Source organism: Lepisma saccharinum, chromosome 24 (assembly GCF_977018435.1).
Source record: "Lepisma saccharinum chromosome 24, izLepSacc3.1, whole genome shotgun sequence".
Taxonomy (NCBI): Eukaryota; Metazoa; Arthropoda; class Insecta; order Zygentoma; family Lepismatidae; genus Lepisma; species Lepisma saccharinum.
The window spans coordinates 20,735,853-20,757,691 of NC_139252.1; positions in this window are offsets into that span (position 1 = coordinate 20,735,853).

Here is a 21,839-nt window from a genome sequence, read left to right on the forward strand (position 1 = left end):
AAGTAGGGTGAGTTGTTTTGATATAGGTACTCGTCTATCTTTCCATCTATTCTGATGGAAGTTAGAAAGCAGCAACTTCAAATTTTGTTCAACAACATAACACTCTATACAGTACCATTAAAAATAGTTGGTGACTTCAGAAACACCCTGCACCTTGTTTCATGACGTCCATATGTGGCCCACCCTGGTATTTTTATTTGTTTTTCCATTACTTTTAATTAATTACCGATACTTTTTCTGCATCTCCAGGATAATTTTGATGATGAGGATAAATGAAGATGTGATGAAATCGATGATAAGACAAAGACAATGATAGATCCATGTCTTACATGGTGCCCGAAGGGTGGGCGGGTGCAGGGGCACTTAACCCCCTGAGATTTCTAAAAAGAGTTAATGTAATTCGAATGGTGAAATTGTAGCAATATTTTTTTTAAAAAATATATATATTGTTTTCTGTGACTTACAAGAAGTAAGTTACAGCAACTTTTATTATTAAACTATTATTATTTGAAGCATTGTTACATTTAAGCTTACAGTCTGTTTTACACTGAATTATCTACGTAATTATAAAAAACAGCTTTTTGTCCTACTTGATTGATTGATTGATTGATTGATTTAGTATATTTTACTTCGCGTTTTGTGCCTCTTGGCTAATTTGCGAAGATGGGCATGAGTAATGAAATGATGAAATTGATGAATGGACATTCACAAACAACCAAGCCCGACCGGGATTCGAACCCGGGACCCTTAGCGTCGCAGCGCGATGTGCTAACCACTCGGCCACAGGGTCGGGCTTGTCCTACTTGAATTGATATGTTAAGTATACAGTTATGCAAATTGTATATTGATACACTGAATTTGGAAATTACAAATGTATGTAATTTAAAGAAAAACATAAGTAGTACTAGTAGTAGTAATAAAAATAGTAATAATAATAATAATAATAATAATAGTTGTTTCTATTTATGACTCTGCTCCCCCCCTGAGAAAAATCCTGCTGGTTCCCTTGATGCCTTACCTTAAGATTCAAACCTAGGACCCCCTGGCTTCAAACTATATTACACAAACCACTCCAAGAGATGTCAGTCTATTTATATTCATCACTTCATCAATGTCATTTACTTATCTTTTATCCATTTCATCACAATTGCCCTATAGAAGTAGAAGTAGAAAAGCTTCATTCATTCAGTCATGTTGTTTATTTTACTTTGCATTTCTACCACTTTTGTCTAATTGTAAGATAGAGATTTATTTTATTTATTTGTTGGCTTTATATGCATGGCGAAGTTAAGACTATTATGCCTTTTCTTCCACTCAACCATTTACTTGGATATTTTCTCACATTGCTTTGCTAAAAAAACAGAAAAAAAAATACAAAAAGAAATAAAGGGGAATGCAAAGAATAATAAAAACACACACACATACACAGCCACATGCTCACCGTTTCACACACATAAACAAAAATGTAGTGCAGTTTATGTTACATTCACACACACACACACAATCTCACCCTTACACATACAGGGTCTCCCAGATGGCGCAGTGGTAGCATCGTCGCCTTGTAATCAAGGGGTCCTGAGTTCAATACCCGGTAGAGGTACATGGCACAGTGGTTCGGATCCAACTTTAAACTGCAGGTCCAGTCCCAATTAACCTTACTGTGCATAAAGTGGACTTAAAACACCAACTCAAACCCAGTGGCGTACGCAAGGGGGGGTTACGGGGTTTAAACCCCCCCCTTGAGCTTGTGAAATATTATGAAAAATGCTATGAAAAAAATTAAATGGACAATTTTTCACAGTCAAAGATCTGGGACAATAATATTACTATTACTACTTCTACTACTACTACTACTACTAATAATAATAATAATATAATAATAATTTGAATTATTATTTCCATGCAGCATGGAGAAAAGGACAGCATTGCAAACACACGCGTCTTTCAGAGTGATGCCTTGAAAATAACCACGAGTTTATGAGGTTAGGTTAGGGTAACTATGATTTAAAAGAGAAAAAAGTTGTTTTGGATCTCAGTTGCCACAATGTTCAACACACTTGCGTACGCAGGATTTTTTTTTCTGGAGGGGCTGGAATAGTAAATGTGGATAGCAAATGGCTTCGATTTGGAGGGCAGGATGCATAATAAAATATTTCGTATTTTTGGAGCTTTTCAATCTATTAAAATTGTATTCAAAGACAAAAATGGTAATCGGGATTCACTTTAAAAGAGGTTTCGCATTTACACATTTTGATTTTTTAAAGTTCTTAACGGATTTTTATTTGAAAATTCTGATTTTATCAAAATTTCGGTAGTGGCTGAAACACCATCGGCCATCCCTCTACGTACGCCAGTGTTCAACGAACATGTATTTTTTTGTGCGTGAACAATGAGAATTAACTAAATAAAGTTGTTGGTTCGTTGTAAGAGGCTAATGTATAGACAAAGGCTAGGCGGACAAGAATACAGTCACCAATTCGCCTTCCCATTGTATTGTTTACCGCAGCTCGTTTGAATGTCTCTTTAAAATGTCTCACCTTTTTGACTAGACAATTATTCAAATGACAATAAGCTTAACTATTGTAAAATGTTTTGTTGGTAAGAACAGCAAGATAATCCAGATGTGAATTATCGGGGACATTTATGCGGGAAAAAAGCCGGAAAAATTCCAACCAATTTCGGGAATCGAACTCGGATCTTCCGCGTGATTGTCAGACGCTCTGCCGACCAGATCACCGCAGCTCCTTGGATGAGTTCCATACTTTGATTATTTCAATTTATTTTAATATATTTTCTTGTATTTATGGATCTTCTTCACCCCTGAAATGTCTCACCTCGTTGACGAGACAATTATTTCGTAACAAAGAAACAAACCATCCCAGGATTTGATAAAAATCGGATGACTAGAAAGTAATTTCGTTCTATTGTTTTCATAAATAATATATTTATGTAGATCTCTACTACTCAATAGTAGTAGTAGTAGTGGTATTTGTACTATTATTAGTATTAATTCAGCTAATTAATTAATTATAAGTATTATTAATTAATTGTGATTATTATTATTTAATTAAAGTATAATAAAACAATGGTAATGTGAATTTGGAAAAAAGTTTTAGATATAACACCCCCCTTGATGAAATCCTGCGTACGCTACTGCTCAAACCAAACCAAAACCTTACACATATACACATGAACACACATGTGTGTACAAGGAAATGCATAACATTATGCTTAAACGTAGTCCAAATGGTATACATTAATGATAATTGCTATCAAATATTACATGTAATCATTTTTGTGTCTTACTTTCTTCTATCATTCTCTGCACCTGCCACTTAGTTCGGGAAGTCAAATATTTAATTTTCATTATTAAATACATGTAATTTTAACAGTTTTTTAATGCCACAATTGAGGAAGAGGCATGAATTTCAGGTGGCAGTTTGTTCCAAAGACCTGCCAAAGTAATAGTAAAGGAATTTGCATAAGTTGGAGTTGTGGAGAGGAATGTACAGCAGAGACTGTTTGCATGATCTGGTGTTGCAGCTGTGAAAGTGATATATGATGAAATTGATGAAGAGACACTAACAAAGAATACCCATTCCCAGGCCAGGATTCAAAATCAGGATCCCTGGCATCACAGTAGGCAGGCTGTGCTAACCACTCTGCCATGGAGGTCAGCTCAAAAGTTTCTGGTTCTAGATATGGTTTGTGCATGCGATTTTCGTTTTGAGCTGGGCCCAGGTTTCATCCAATCATCAACCATTCTCATAGTCGCGATTAGCAAAAATAGAAAGAAAATAGATGCAAAATAAGAAATTACAAATGTCTGATGATAGATGATCTCTGTTTATTTGTGTTCACTTTTCACCATGATAATCTGCACAATAATTCCACACTGTTCAATCTAGAAATATTGCAATGCAAATTATTTTAAATAAATTATGTTCCTGATATCTACAATATATTGATGGAAAGTCTTAGAAATGGTGTATTTACTATACTTGTTACCAGTGACCAGAACACTACATCTAAAAGAAGCTTGCTACAGCTAGGGGAGATCAAAGTGAGTTGACCATGTTTTTTATGTTTAAATTTATGTAGTTCTTAAAATATAAATTTATGTAGTTCTTAAAATTACCATCTACTATTGATGAAATGCTATGAGCAGCATATATGGAGTTTTCTCTATCACTATGAATTTTTATTACACATGCTCCTAAAACTTATAAAGTTTATGTTTGATTTTTCAATGCATGTCAGTATTGTCAATTCTTCCCTTATATGATTGACAATATGTGTAATTCTACCCCTCAAATGGTTTGGAATATTTTATTTCAAACAATAGACTGCCTTAAACATTACATATTACAAAAATGTGTTCAAATGAACAGTATAATATGAAACATAAAAATGTTCCAAAGTATTTTTCTTAAGAAAACAATACAAAAATGTTTACTGAATTTTTTATCCAGTGTTTATTTTTTTTATATCACAAATACAAATGCAATATAGGGGAAGGTGGGGGAATGGCGCTCAGCGGGCAATGGTGCTCACCCCTCTGTAGTCGTTACAGAGGTTGTTATTGAAGAGTAACCTGTGCTGACATCTAGAACCCAGTGCTACGAAGCACCAAACAAAAGGCGGCGCATGTGGAGTTGACTTTTAAGAAGCAGGGTGCGAAAAACGAATTCATCATATTTTCTTATAAAATTGTGAAGGAAAAAGTGCAAGGTAAGTAGGCTGAACGTTTAAGCTAGAGTCTTGAAAATTTTACAGATATAATAATAGCATCTCCTGTTTATTTCTTAATTATTATAAAGTAAACATTTGAGGTTCTTCATGAGATGAGAAACAAATAACATAATATGGCGCCTGTCGGGTAATGACGCTCACGCTGTTTGTGATGGGAACATGAAGGGTGCAAACACGTTTCTCATAATAAGCATCCCATGTGTGCATTTTTGTGCAAAATTGTGCTCAATTTAATTTGTATCTGCATATTAATAAATATAAGTACTTAAAGATATAGTTTCTGTATAGTACAAAAATGGTATTGATGTACTGTTAGGATGATTACTGAGTGCCATTACCCTACCAATAGGGCAATTGCGCTCACACGCACATTGTTACCTTTTGACGTTTACAGATATAACTATTAACGACAGGGAGCAAAGTGATACGCAGAGATGTACTACAAACATTGCTTTTTCAGGCCCACATTTTATTTTTGTTTCACTGCATACAGTTTTTGAGATTTTTAAAATCTCCCTTAGGTGGTCGCAATTCCCCCACTTTCCCCTACTCTCCAATTACAAGACTGAAGAGCAATTTTCTCAATAGGCCTATAATATTGTCAACTCACTCCTTCCTTCCTATTGTCAACTCACCCCGATCGCCATATTGGAATTTCTGGTCATTCCGCTGCTAAACAATGCAGTTTAACAAAGTATCAGAATGCAGTATGGATACAACTTACCATAGTCTTCTCGATAGCCTTACCATAAACTATGTGCTTTCTTACTTTGAAAATGTTTAAGAAAGAATATAGAGTTAAGAAAATGTACTTCACAAGTAGGAAATTATGTTATTTGTCATACACTAGGAAGTTCGGGAACAAGATAACTTCTTAGTTGTGAGTTGGTCCTAGATATGACACATATTCACAGTAATACGCAATGTTGAAAACACTCATCTAGCGGGAATAAGCAACACTTGGCCCACTCACCCCTGTGGGCAACTCACTTTGGTCTCCCCTACTTATGTGTATTATTAACTACTTCTATATATTTGTGATACTTATGTGGATTCAAACACAGAATGGAATGCCTGATGTCATAACCACTCTAATAAAGAGGTCAGTGACAAGTAACAAAGGGATGAAATGTATTAGAATTAAAAGGATAAAGAAAACACAGAATAACATATTCATGTAAACACATTGTAAATTGTCCTCTTACTTTTTAAATACCATGTAGACTAGTGGCAACTAGTTGTCTGAGTCTATGGGTCTGCATCTCAGCCTCAAATCCAAAACAAGAAGCTATCACTACTTTTACTTACTAACATCTATTTTTTAGTACAATTGTATCGGGAATTGAAGTGTTATGGGCTTAACAGGGACATTGATTTTGCAGACTAGGGGAGAGGAATTTTTGTTGTTCTCTTACTGTTTCACCAAAAAACTCTATATCTTGTTTTGTCTGCTGTAAAGAAAACATAATAAGATTTGATTATTTTAAATTCCTTTGTGATGCACTACAAGCATGCACTACTATACATCATTTTAAATCTCCTGTAATGTTTCTCTGAAAAATTGTTTTTTTTGCTTTGCAGAAAAACGGGTAGTGCAGGACAGGAAATATTCAAGATATTTCAGTTTTTTTTCAAAATATTAAAAATAATTTAAATAACCCATTCTTCTATGTTTAATGAAATATACAGGGTGATTCAGAATTCCTATTACACACTTCTAGGTGTTGTAGAGGGGACTTAGTAAATCAAGTTTTGATAAGCAACCCATGTCCGGAAACGTACCGTTTTGGTACTACACAGATGACAAGATCACATAATTTCACATCTCTCACTTTACCTGTGTCACTACAAGAGCTGCTCAATGTGGCGACCCTGAAGTTCATTGCAAACAGTGTACTTCCGAAGGATGTTTTCATACACACACTCAAAAAAAACTGGTGTATGCGGAATCGTGTCTGCTGCAACCAGAACTCATGCAACCAGGTCTTCCTCCAACACTACAGGAGTCTCATAAACAAGGCTCTTCATGTGGCCCCATACGAAAAAGTCAAGTGGAGTTATATCCGGTGATCGATCATGGTTACCAAAGAGTTGGTCCACCACGACCTATCCACCTGTCCCTGTATGTTTGATTGAGATGTTGTCAGATGTCATGGGAAAAGTGTGCTGGTGTGTCATCATGTTGGAACCACATGTGCTGGCAAATGTGCAGTGGCACATCGTCCAAAAACTGTGCCAATACTTATTGCAGGAAGGTCAAGCAGCCCATTTTGCAGCCCGGAAGATGGTACGGCCCAATCAGATGACCATCGATGATACCAGCCCATACATTGATGCTAAAACGTTGCTGAAATCCATGAGAATGTATGGCATGGGGATTTTCGTCATCCCAAATGTGGTTGTTCTGATTGTTGAAAACACCTTTCCTGGTGAAATGTGCTTCATTCGTACAAAGAAGAAGCTGAGGAAACTCGGGAACTTCCACACAATGGTGTAGAAACCATACACAGTAATTGACACATGGTACAAACTCTGCTGTACCCTCTGAGTGTGGTAAGGTTGAAACTGCTGAACATGAAGAATATGCCAGACGCTGCTCTAAGACACATTCATGTGAGTGCAATGGTGCAAGTACTAGTCAATGGGTTCTCGACAGTTTGATGAAGGATCCTCTTCAACATCAAGAGTGCGGGATGTCCGTGAAGCACCACAGTCAGATCTGTTAACTTTGAAGTTAGTTACCTGTTTCTCACAGCCGTTGCTCTAATTGGGCAAAAATGTTATGTGATGCAGTAACATGATGCGGAAAACGCTCTGTTCTACAATTACGTCCAGCTTAGCCATAAATTAACAACATGTTGGTGTTCTCGGCAAACGTGTATTCAACCATACTGTACTGTCTTCCGCAATGACTGAATAGCAACTGAGGTGAAGGTCGAAGCACACCAAATTGTAAACAGAAGACGTTGGAAGCAGCACACGTGACATCAGGTGACTGAAGACGTTGCCCTCCGTCAATGTGGGTTGCCTACCATGAAGCCGGAGATGTGAAATTATGTGATCTTGTCATCTGTGTAGTACCAAAATGGTACGTTTCCGGACATGGGTTGCTAATCAAAACTTAATCTATTAAGTCCCCTCTACAACCCTTAGAAGTGTATAATAGGAATTCTGAATCACCCTGTATATTATATAAAATCTAATCTCTGAACATGAATTAAGAATACATATTAGTTTTGAGGTATTTATGATTATTTACGAGAGGTTCAATATGTTAAACATTTACTTCACAAGTTGATTTTTGTTCAATATAAGGGTATCAATACACATTCATGCTAATATAAAATATCACTGCATATAATCATCACAACTTACAAAACTTTACACTGTCACAAATTTTAAAAAGCAAATTTTCCCTTTGTTTATTCAGATCTGTAAGTACATGTAACAGTCTCACATCTGGCATAAAGTTTGCAATCACAATCATATTTCCTATTTTAATGAACTTTTTCATCTTATAAATAGTTTCTTCCCTATTTTTCGTTACTGAAAATGGTTGACCGAACGTAAGAACATACAATTGGGCAATGCTAATTGGTAATTGGGTAATGGTAGTATACAAATTATTTGTATAAAAATTTTTGAAAAAGCATTTTTTCGTTCATATGATGGAATCATTGTTTTCAAGGTTCCTTCAAGTTGAAGCAAAACCACTTTATGGAGTTTCCCTAGTGTTCCGCCTTTCATGGAATTTAGTATACAGATATAGATCTTGAACCACCTTCACAAAAATACCTGTAAGAATGTTCTTGTTCTGTTACAGCTAAACAGACAAACAATATGCCATTCTCAGAACAGAAATATCTTTCATTCAACCAATGTAAACCTAACATTTCCAATGTAAAGACTGCAGTTAGCCTGTAGTTGTGGTAAAATAATAATTAGTTTTCCAAGGTAAATTAATCTACATTCATAGAAGTTGTTTATGTTGAATATTGAACTAAATGTACTGCACCAAGGAAGCACATTTTGTTAACCTAGGATATGTACATTAATCCATCAACTTATTCTACTCCTCTGTTGAATTCAAATTGTTCAGTCACATCTTTATCAAGTTCCCTTTTGCTTTTGTGGCATTTCTAGTTCATCATTCATAATATTACACATTCCTGCTTGTTGTCAGCATTTGCAATAGTTTTATTTAACTCTTTTGGCTTTATGTCTTCAAATGTCTCTTTATAGTTGATAGATATGAATGTTCAGTTCATGTTAATAATATTTTTTTTTTATATGCATGATGGTAAATAAATCCATTGCTTCTCTAATTGGGCATTTTTAGTAACTGCTTGTCTTGTCATTTCTCTTTAACACTGATTTGTTATTAATTTGTACTGAGAGCAGATACAGGTTTGGGACTATTGCCTGAACCAGTCAACAACCCTATGCCCCAAAACCTTAAACTTCCTTAAGCACCCACATAGGTTTCACATTTAACAATCTATGGTTTCAAGCTCACACTTCAGTAACATTCAGAAGATGGTAATGGGAAATAGAACAACAACTCATCTAGTCAATCATCACAACTGCTAATCACTCTCTGCTTCAAAAACAATATATTTTTCCTCTGATCACATGGAGAGAAGTCTTACCACCTCTCCTGAATAAACTTAACAATTTTAGCATAGTCATTTCCACTTGAAATCTTTTTTAGTAGAAGAGAGTTCACCAAGAACGAACATGAACATGAAATATGGTGTCTGTATCGACATTCATTCATATTAAACCTACAAATATCTTCAGTACCTGCACTTCAACAGGTGCCATTACATTACACCCAAATGCCATACTTAAACCACTCCAATGTCCTAAAAGTTTCCAATAACGTTATAATAAATGTTTTAATAAACTGGAACTTTTCCCCACAGACATCTCCATAGAAGCATAACACACACCTCCCCAAAGATGCACGTTTCAGTGTGTGATCTGCCTCCTGTTCTTATGTCTCAACTAAATTCAGATTAGAAAATCAAACCAAGCCATTCATATGTTTCAATCTGAACAAATATCAGATCAATTTTCTATACTAAACTCAGGGTGTTCATTTCCTCTTCCACCAGTCCACACCTGTATTATAATCGATGCTATTTTTATCACGTCTAGGAGGGTCATTCAAGTCAAACCAGAACTTTTAATTTTTGAGAATAATGACATATATAAAATACTTTTCTAAAAAGAGACAAGTGTCTACTATTACCGCACGAAGGGCTAACATTTTGGACAACATGAGTCACTTGTAAAAACAAGACAGTGGGAAGGACTGTGAGTGCAAATATGGAGTGCATATTATGATGAAATTTATTGTTAATGAAGTTGTAAAACTGAGCAGAAGACTTCAAGGAGAGTAATTTGATGATACTCTTACTCACAGCAAAACATTTGATGGTGATAATGGCCAGCTGTATATCAGGTCAAGATAATCCCGGTCAAGGTGACTTGGAGTTCACGGCAGTCATTCCCATGAATATCAGTAAGTGGAATGTCTGGTTTTTGAAAATCAATGGATAACATATCACCAACTTGCAGATCAGTTGAATCTGTCTGTGAGAAGTTTGAACAGAATCACAAAAACAGCCTGCTTTCATCACTGAAGTCATTATTTTGCAACAAGACAATACACGAGCACATACTGCTCACTGCACACTACAGGAACACAGCTGGAAGTTATCGCCACACACCCCATACAGTCCTGATCTGGCACTAAGCGATTTTCTCATGTGTATACCCTGAAAGGAGTTCCTTAGGTCAGCATTTTAGCAGTGATGAAAATGTTTAGCAAGCAGCCTGATGATGCTCTGACATACTGGCAAATATTTCTACACTACTGGTAAGCACTAGTGCTATGCTGTGATAAACGTATTTGTGTAGAGGAAGATTACATTAAGAAATACATCTTTGCTGGACGTTCAAAAATCTTCCTTTATTCTGAAAATCAAACATTCCAGTTTAACCTAAACACTCCTCATGCATCCAGACCAACCCATCTACTCAAAAGTGTACCTACACAATGCATAATGTATTTTGCATTCTGATGTACATCTCTATCTGTGAGAAACTGTTACACTTAAGTCACTGATTTTCAGGGTGGATTGATTTAAATCAGGTGATTTTTTGAAAGAAAATCACTGATTTGAATCACTCTAAATAAATAATTTATAGAATGGATTTTGTAGATATCAGAAACACTTTTGCTGAAAGAACATTACTCTCCTAATCATTTAATAGTGATTATTAGGTTCTAAGATAGGAACATGAAGGAAATAAAATACATGTATTGATGGTGTGAAGCTCATACGAAAGCACACAGGATTTGTCAAAAGTGAAGAGAAGTAAAGTGTTCCCCTGTGCATAGCACCACGCCATGAAGGCGTATAGGGGGTGTGGGGGTAACGCCCCACACTTTCTTGATCCGGTCGTGAGTGGGGGTGATGTGATCAGCATCACGCCCCTGACCGCCTTTACCCCCCAGGGTTTCCCCCAGGTACCCATGTTATTCGACGCTGGGTGGGCGCCGGGGCCGCTTTCACCGTTAGAAAATTCCCGGATTTGTCTTGATTTATAATTCAATAACTTTATGGGCAAAAATAGCAAACATTTTGTTTAGAAAATATACAAAATATTAATCATGTTAAACCATAATTAGTGTCAATATCATTAAACTGTAAATAAACATGAAGGCTGATATGTTTTGAACTACTATTAAAAAAAATCTCCAAACTTCAGGTACGAAGAGTATAAAAATATTTAAGTTAATATTTTAACTTACAATTATAGAGTACATCCAGAATGTTTTAGTTTCATGGAAGAAAAGTTACTGAAATTATTATTAGTTTCATTAACAAACTCAACAAACATTTCCATAGTAGTTAGAGTATCAGAAACAGAAAAATGTATGTTTATGTATATTTTTTATTTGCTTTAATCAAACTGTTCAAATATTTTACAGGGCCATTTACTATAAAAAGCCTTTATACATATAATAAATGTATATCTATGTGCATGTTGCCAAAAACCATGCAGGAAATTTTAAGCATTCTTTTTTTAAAAAAATAATCGATTTAAATTTTAAAAAATCCGATTTAAATTATAGAAATCAACAAAAATGATTTTTATAGTAAAAATCATGATTTTTATCCACCCTGCTGATTTTACATGGCAGCTCTTTACTTGGCATGATAGCTATATTCTAAAGCATCTTGTCAAAAATTTAACTCTGACTGGTCTCTCAGTAAATAGGGTCTCGATCTTGACATGATGTGGTGCCACATGCAGAAGGCATATTCTTCTTACCTCTAGAAATATTCAAAGAAATACAAATATTTTAGTAAACATGGTCAAAAAGTGTCACCAGCTGACACTACTCTGTGAAGTAGAATACATTGAGATTGTATTGCAGTTTATCTCCACTTAATACTCGTATTTAAAGTATACAAATATTATTTTTATGTAAAGTATGAATGGTATTTCATATTTAATTAGCTTTAATTTATCCTTTACTTGGTATAATATAACATAAATTTTATCAAAGAAGTTAATTGCTAGATAAATAATGTGTTCTATTATTGTGGATGTTATGATTTCTATGGAAACAGCAGAGAATCCCAGCTGCCTTTCCAGAGAATGATGAAGGGATTTGCGAAACCATCATCTATCTCACTTTACAGTACAATGAGGTTGAGGGGGATGTCAACCACTTGGCCTAAATAGCCTCCACAATGCAGAAAGCAAGGAAAATACGATCTGAAGAAGGTTGGTTGTGTATGTGTTGAACACTATCTAACTTTACTTAAAAAAATGATAGATGTAGCTGCCATTGCCCACTGGCAAAAAGAAGCTTCTGAGTCCTGATCCTTCATTTACCAATTCTTTCTCTAACAGAACTATTGCTATATTCAGGATAATATGTATGTATATATATTACATATACCACGTGAGGCACCTAAAAGTACCACCTGAAATAGCGAAGAAACCAGAAACAGTAGCGATGTGAGGTTTGCAGGAAACAATAATATCAAATGGGGCTCGTAAATCGGAGGTATGGGGTGGGTCGAAAAATATCGACAAATGGGGCATCTGGAGCAAAGTCATATTTTTTTAAATGGAACGATATACAATAACATGCATAATATAAAAGAGCACACGCAGAGAAACACAACGCCGTTGGTCTCATGCATCTACTGCACATAGGAACGAAGATATGGCCATGTGAAAATATGTAAACAAACTAACAAGTGGCCCACTTGACCGTCAGTACCATGGCATGTAAGACTTCTCAGGTGCCTGACAGAACTGCCTTTACGCAGAGCAAGTTTTGATAGCATGTCCACGAGATCGTGTTAGTTCATAGCAAGCAGTCATAGTGGTAAGATCGAAGATTATGGTGTTCACAAACATAGAAAAAGCGGACATGATCCTGATTTATGGGGAATGCCGAAAGAATGCCTCAGAAGCCTACCGTGTGTACGCAGAGAGATATCCGGACAGACGACAGCCATCTCGACGTCTGTTTGGTAAGTTATTTATTAAATTAAGAGACACCGGAAGTGTAACACCACGAGCACGTGTGCGGAACAAGCCAACTACAGGTGAGGCAGGTGCAACAAATGTTCTCGCCGCTGTTGCTGTGAATCCGCACATTAGTTCCCGTGAAATTGCCAGGGATGCTGGAATGAGTCAGCGAAGTGTATTGCGCATTCTGCACACACACACAAAGTTTCTCCCATATCATATCTCCCTCCATCAGGAACTTCACGGGAATGATTTTGTGGACCGTGTTCGGTTTTGCACATGATTGTTACGACACGACACACCCGATTTGTCACGTATCCTCTTCACTGACGAGGCAACTTTTACCAATCATGGAAATGTCAACCTAAGGAACATGCACTATTGGTCAGTGACAAATCCACATTGGCTTCGCCAAGTGGAACGCCAGCGCCCATGGAGTGTGAACGTGTGGTGTGGTATACTGGGTGAACATCTCATTGGCCCTTTTTTTATACAAGGGACACTGAATGCTGACCGATACATACAGTTTTTACAACATGAACTGCCTGTACTATTGGAGGACATACCACTTCAGGCAAGGAGGGACATGTGGTACCAACATGACGGGTGCCCAGCTCACAGTGCAAGACGCGCAACAGCATGTGTGGAAAATACATTTCCAAATCGTTGGATTGGATGTGGAGGGCCTGTCAAATGGACGGCTCATTCCCCAGATTTGACACCGTTAGACTTTTTCCTGTGGGGAAAGCTGAAGGACATTGTCTAGCGGGATGTGCCAACAACTCCAGAGGATATGCAACACCGCATTACTGCGGCCTGTAGGGACATTCCCTACGAGATTCTACATTCTGTGCAACGATCTTTGCGTGGGCGCCTCGTTGCCTGTATCGCAGCTGACGACCACCACTTTGAACACACACTTTGACAGGTTTTCGCTTCTTACGCAGTGGTTCTTCGACATACTGTCATGGTCATTTTCATTATGCTGTAACACTGTCAAATACATGGTGCTGACGATGTCTACTGTATTTTTTCTTCCTTTAACACGTTCTGTCTTCATCTTGTCCAATGGCTTCCGACATCTCATACTTGTACATGCCGTGGTACTGACGGTCAAGTGGGCCACTTGTTAGTTTGTTTACATATTTTCACATGGCCATATCTTCGTTCCTTGTGCAGTAGATGCATGAGACCAACGACGTTGTGTTTCTCTGCGTGTGCTCTTTTATATTATGCATGTTATTGTATATCGTTCCATTAAAAAAAATATGACTTTGCTCCAGATGCCCCATTTGTCGATACTTTTCGACCCACCCCATACCTCCAATTTACGAGCCCCATTTGATATTATTGTTTCCTGCAAACCTCACATCGCTACTGTTTCTGGTTTCTTCACTATTTCAGGTGGTACTTTTAGGTGCCTCACGCGGTATATATATTCTTATATAAAGTAGTAACCCTGGTAACACAGCATGTTGAGTTGTCAACTAGCAATCTCCCAAGCATAGATTCTGGGTTAGAGCTCCTGCTTGATGCATACGTTCCTTTATGTTTCAATTTCATCTAATCACCATTAATCTTCATCACACTGAATAACCTAAAGAGGAATAAAAACGACATAAAATAAGAAAAATTCTAAGCTAGACCATAATAGGAATATACATCAAAGTTAAGATACACACACATCTACTCATATGTGTAGATAAATAAGTACACATATCAAACAATAGGAAAGACATAAGAAGCAAGACCTAGAAATTAATATTGAGTTAGACAGAGGTGAGAATATCATTTTAACTGGTACTCATGAGTGTGTGCATGCAGATATTGTTCATCCAGCAGTACTTTTTTTAGCTTTGTTTTTAACGTGATAACATTGAGTAGGAATTATTGGAGGGGACACTTCATTCCCTGCTCTAGCAAAGATAGAAGTAAAAGTGGTGTCAAAGTGTACTATTTAGTGCTCAAAAAGCTGAAATTTTAATTAACCTTTTTCTTTCATAATAATGTTTCCTTCTGATTTTGATTTCTCAAATAGATAATCTCAACATCTTTGATATGTTTGGGGTCATTTGAATCTATCTCACATTTTAACTTATACAGGAAACTTCTACTGTTGGTGATATTAAAAAGTGATAAAAAAAGCTATCGAAGTGGATATAACAACTATACCCTGTCCCAGCTAACTCTGGAGCAGGGCCATGCATAGCAGCAGAGGAGGGGAAGGCAAATCGAGTGGTGAAAGCACAGCATTGGCCTTGGTCCTGACTGTACATGTACGGAAATTTCATGGCATGTAAATACATACGGTTAAGATCTTAGTCCGTACACTAAATGTACGGCTTATCAATATTTGCGCTTGCTGTTTTATCCCTAACATTTTGCAAAGAAATTCTTAAACCAACCTTACAGACCTGGAGACAAAAATACGGTCCGTTTGCTATGTGCGTATGCTATTGTCACTTTCAAAAGTTTGCAACGCATACAGAACGAAGCAGAAAATTGGGTAACTGCAGTGGCCCATTATGCAACCCCGTTTATCTCACTGTTCATTGATGGAGCCGTCTTGCATCACTACTTGTGCAGATACTTGTTCTTGTTCACCTGGTCTACAGTTAGCTTTTACAGGTATAGCCAACCAAAATATTTATTTTTACTATTCGAGGATATGTTGGTCTCTCAAACCGAAGTTCGATATTACATGTATTAGCTTATGAGCTTCATAGTTGGCATGAGTAAGTGACAAAACAACCATTGCACTGAACCGTTTGAGACTTATATGACATAGTAAAATATAATTTTGTAATTGCATTTTGTAAAAAAAATGGTATTAATGTCTCCAATAATGTATTGGTTTCAGCTATAAATTAGTTATATAGCTTAAAATTTTAAAAAGTGCATAATTTATTTTTTACCCCTTAGATATACAAGATCCAATAGACCTAACAGGACCAGGCAATATTTCTAAGATGCTGATCCGACTGAACATGAAAAGCAATATAAAGCTCAGAGGAGAAACCATCAACGTGATAGTTCACAGGTTTGAAAGGATGTAAGAGCAAATTATGGTGAGGCAAATAATAAAAGTTATCCCACTATAGACTCATACTCTCTCTCTCCAAAATTCTAACAGCAACTTCTATATTTCTGTCTCACTCCTTAATCTCTATTCTTTACTCATTTCCCTCCCTCATCAACATACCTACATTTTCCATTTAATACAACTTGGAGGCAATTTAACCCCCTATCTCACTCTACATGTCTCTTATCTTTCTCCTAATTTTCCTTAGAGATCGCCTATCTCACCCCATTCTTCTTCAAGGTCTGATTCCCTTCTGTAATTTTTCCCTAATCTTTAATTCTTCTTCCATTGTCCCTGGACGCCTTACATCCCGTTATCTCATCCTCTACTCCACCATTCTCTTTCAAAACCTGGCTTCCACCTTTGCACTTCACTAATTTTAAATTTTTCCTCCATTCTCCTTTTGAGGCCTCAGATCCTCCAATCTAACACTACATACTCCATTGAGGACTGGCTTCACCTCTCTCCTTCTGTAATCTTTAATTTTTCCTCCATTCTCTTTGGAGTCCTACATCCTCCTATCTCACCCTCCATTCATGTGTGAGACCTTCTCACCTTCTGCTTTCTTCAGTAATGTTTAATATTTCTTCCATTATCCTTGGAGACCTCACATCGTGATATCTCACACTCAATTCTTCTTTGAACCCTGACTTCCTTCTGACACCTTCCTTAATTTATAATTCTTCTTCCATTTTCCTTGGAGGCCTCACATCGCCTTATCTCACATTCCATCTTCTTGGAGTCCTGGCTTCCATCTGATACCTTGCCTAATTTCTAACTTTTCTTCCGTTCTCCTTCAAGGCCTCACATCGATGTATCTTGCTTTTTTGAAGCCTGTCACACTTCTGTCTCCTTCCCTAATCATTTATTCTTCCAACATTCTACTTCTATCTAACCAATCTTTCTTCATGGAGGTCTGTCTTCTTTCTGGCTCTTTGTTATATCTTTAATTCATCCTCCATTATATTTGGAGGCTCACATTCTCTTATCTCATCTTCCATTCTTCTTGGAGCCAGGTTTCCTTCTGTCTCCTTCATTAATCTTAAAATATTCTTCCATAATCTTAAGAGCACCACATCCTCCTATATCACCTTCAATTTCTTTGAGTTCTGCCTTTCTTCTGTCTCCTTCACTAATCTTCAATTCTTCATCCATTCTCTTTGGAGGCCTCTCAGCTTTCTTTCTTGCCCTCCTTTTTTCTTGGAAGGCTTCCTTATGGTTCCTTACATAATGTTCAATTCTTCTTCAATCCTCCTATCTCACTCTTCATTCTTCCTGGAGGGCTAGTTTCGTTGTGTCCTCTCTTCAAAAATTTGCTATTCATCCATTCTCCTTGGAAGCTTCACAACTTCCTATCTCACCCTCCATTCCTCTTGGTTCTCGGGCTTAATTCTGTCTTCCTCCATAATCTTCAATTCTTCCTCCATTCTCTTTGAAGTTATCACATAATGCTATCTCACCCTCCATTCTTCTTGGAGGCTTAGCTTCCTTCTGTTTCCTTATCTATTTTTTGTACTTCATCTATTCTCCTTTGAGGCCTCACATCATCCTATTTGCCTCCCTATTGCTGATCTGGCCCTTGATTTACCTTGGAAAATTGGTTTCTTACAGTCCCAAACTTTTAGCCTTTATCCTTCTGAGAGGCATAGCTTCTCGCTACTACTTCCTATTTCTTCTCTCACTCTCTCTTCTCCTTTGATGCCTTGCATCCTCCTATCTCCCTCCACAATTTATATTTCTCTCTCTTCATTTAGGGAGATAGAGAAAAGTTAGGAGACAGAGAAAAGGGAGATCACCAAGTAAATGAAGAGATAAATAGGAGTATGCAAGGCTTCAAAGGAGAATGGAGGGTGGGATAAAGGTTATGGATAGAGGTAGGCAGACATGAGGCCTTGCACAAGAATGGAGAAAAAGTTAAAGTTTAGGTCAGGTGACAGAATGAGCTCAGGTCTAAAAGAAGAATGAAGAGAGAGAGATAACAAATATGGAGGAAGTTAAGAGGACGTGAAGCCTCCATGGAGGATGGAGAAAGAATCAAAGATTGGAGAAGTAATACACCCTCGAAAATAACTGAATGTGAGATAAATATTTTGGAGGTTGGTAGACGGATGTGAGGCTTCAAAGGAGAACTGAAGAAGTATTAAATATTAGAGAGTGAGACAGAAGAGAGCAAGTTACTAAGGAAGGATGGAGTGTGAAATAGTAGGAAAAAAAAGTGGCTATAGCTGAATGAGAATGATAGCCTCAAAGGAGAATGGAATGTGAAATAGGAGTATGTGAGACCTACAAAAGAATGGAGGATGAATTAAGTTTAGTGAAGGATACAGAAGGAAAGATGGAGGGTGAAATGGAAGAAGACCTTAATATTACTGAATGATATATATATATGGAAGTCAGGCCTTGAAGGAGAATGAAAATGAGATAAGAGTATGTGAAGCCTCTAAGGAGAATGAAGGGAGAATTAAAGTTTATGGAAGGAGAGGGAAGAGGCCAGTCCTCAATGGAGTATGGAGTGTTAGATTGGAGGATGTGAGGCCTCAAAGAAGAATGGAGGAAAAGTTAAAAATTAGTGAAGTACAAAGATGGAAGCCAGGTCTCAAATAATAATTGATAGTGAGATGGAAGGGTGTGTTTCTCCAAAGAGAATGAAGAAAGAATTAAAGATTAGTGAAGGAGAAAAATGGATGCGAGCCTTCAAAGATGAATAGGGTGAGATAAGGATGTGCCTTCCAAAGAGAATGTATGAAGAATTTATGATTAATGAAGGATATATATATGGAATCCAGGTCTCAAAGGAGAATGGAGGGTGATAGAGGAGAATGTATACCTCCAAAGAGAATGGAGGAAGAATAAAGGATTAGTGAAGGAGGAAGAATAAAGGATTAGTGAACGAAAAAAATGGAAACTAGGCATCAAAGAAGAATGGATGTTGAGATAGAAGAATGTGGGTCTCCAAAGAGAATGGACGAAGAATTAAAGTTTATGGAAGTAGACAGAAGGGAAGCCAGACTGAAGAGTGAGATAATGATGATGAGAGGAGATGGAAGGAAGTCAGGCATGTATGATGGATGAAGAGAGCGATAAAATGTATGGAAGGTGAGATACGAATACACGATACCATGCAGGAGAATGGAAGAAGATATAAATATTAGGGAAGGAGACTGAAGGAAGTCAGGGCTCAAAGGAGAATAGGTGATAAGATAAAGATAGGGCTAGGAGAATGAATGAAGTCAGGACTCTAAGGAGAATTGAGGAAGAGATAGAATGATAATGGAAGAAGATATAAGTATGAAGAAGACAGATGGAAGGCAGGGTTCCAAGGAGAATAGATGATGAGTAAAATATTGGAATAGAAGAATGAAGGAAGCCAGACCTCTTACGAGAATCAAGAGAGACGTAAAAGGGTAAAAGGTATGGAGGATGAGATAGGAGGATGCACTGCTTCCAAGTTGTATGGAAGGGAGTATGAACGTGATGTGATGAGGGAAGAAATGGAGTAAAGGATGTGGATTAAAGAGGGAGATAGAAATATAGAATTATATACTGGAGGGAGATATAGAATATATAGAATATTGAAGGGAGATATTAAGAGTCCATAAAGGGATAAGTTCTATTACTTATCCCACCATAATTTGCTCTTCCTTCCTTTCAAACCTGTGATCTCTAACATGGATGGTGTCTCCTCTCAGCTTTGGAATGCTCTTCATGTTCTGTCAAAGTAGCTTCTCAGCAATATTGTTGGTGTACCTATGTGTCTGGTTGGCTTTCCAAGGTTTTTTTTGTGAAGCAAGTGTATCCTGTGCAAAAGAAGATAGGGCACAATGTTGTACTTTAGTGTTATAATAAATAACAGAAGTAGTATAAAAGGTACTAGTTTATATCGTAGAAGCCTGTTGTCATAATGGAAGAGCATGTGCATATATTGTATCAAATTCCAAACTTTTCACAATGTTTCCTATTGATCCATCATATTATTTTCTTTAGTAGTAATTATTACATTGTTATTATGTTTTAGGTATATTATTAATATTTACAAGATCTGTATTGCATAGCGTTGTAGCTCACGAGTGGTGTATTTTTTTTAAATACAGGTTGTCCAGATTGGTATGCCCTTATTTGAAATTTTTATAATGAACGTATGAGACCATTTTGTTCCTTTCGCCAGGTGGTAGATGATATCATAAGTGTGAAAATTTGAAATAGTTAAAAGAAAGCCAGGTGACGTTGTTTCTTTGTTTTCAAGGAGGTGGAAGAATTCAAAGTAACAATTTGTCTTTAAATATTAAGTTAGCAGCTAATATTGTGGGGGTTTGTCAAGGACATGGTGTATTCAACCAAAGTGACATTATGGAACAGCTTTGTGAAAGGATTACAGTTGCCATTGGGACAGTCACACCACACATACTATAGGCCACCTGGCGGGAAATCAAATATCGGCTGGATATGCTCTGTGCGAGTTTTGGTGTACATGTAGAAATGTACTAAATTTACTAATTACTACTTTTCCCACAGAAACTTTATGACTATGTAATGATATTCATTGATGTATAATTCATTTGGATACATCAAATATCTGTTGAGTTACTGACAGTTGCCATTAGCGCTTTTCAATTTGGACACCTTGTGTATATATAGATTTGCTTGTCATGCGGATTGAGGCACCCAAAGTGCTCTAAAGGCATAAAATCTTCTTGCCTTAGTGACTTCAAATAGACAATGTTGTGTACAAAATATATTAACTTGAAGAGTGAAAAATTACTTTGATTTTAACTTTGCGACTTTAGTGCAAATTTGAAATTGAAATTCTGATATAATTTTGTTTTTATATGAACTAAACAAAATACAATATCAACCAAGCCTTAGTTTATTATAATTAATTTTATTTTACTTAAGGAATGAATGCCTTAATTCAAGTCATATACCTCCAATAGCATGAACACAGAACATAGTAAAACTAATTCGGTTTATTTCTAATCTCAAGTTGTTATATTGGTCTTCTCCACTTACTCCATAAACACTTAAGGAGACTATAAATACTTATTTATATTTATATCATCACTTCAATCCTATAAAAACTACAAAGATTTGTAGTATACGAACAATGTAAAATGTAGTGTACAAACACTGTCAAATGAAAGAAATGCATTTGCAAATACACACTTTTAATATGATTGGAAATATTTTCCAGATAAAACAATGACTAACTTCTTCTCTGATTTATAATTCAATGTGAACCTTCTTGTATAGAAGCATTGTGATAATATGTTTATCCTCAGTACACCATATTTCATTCATGTGTACTGTTCACCATTTGTGATGTCATTCTAAGGTTCCCCAGAATGTAGCCTTTTCCAACCCACCTGTCTAACTTTTTCAGGCAATACTGCATACACTGGGCATTCTTGATAAGGGTCTTGAAGAATATCGAGCAATCTTTCCT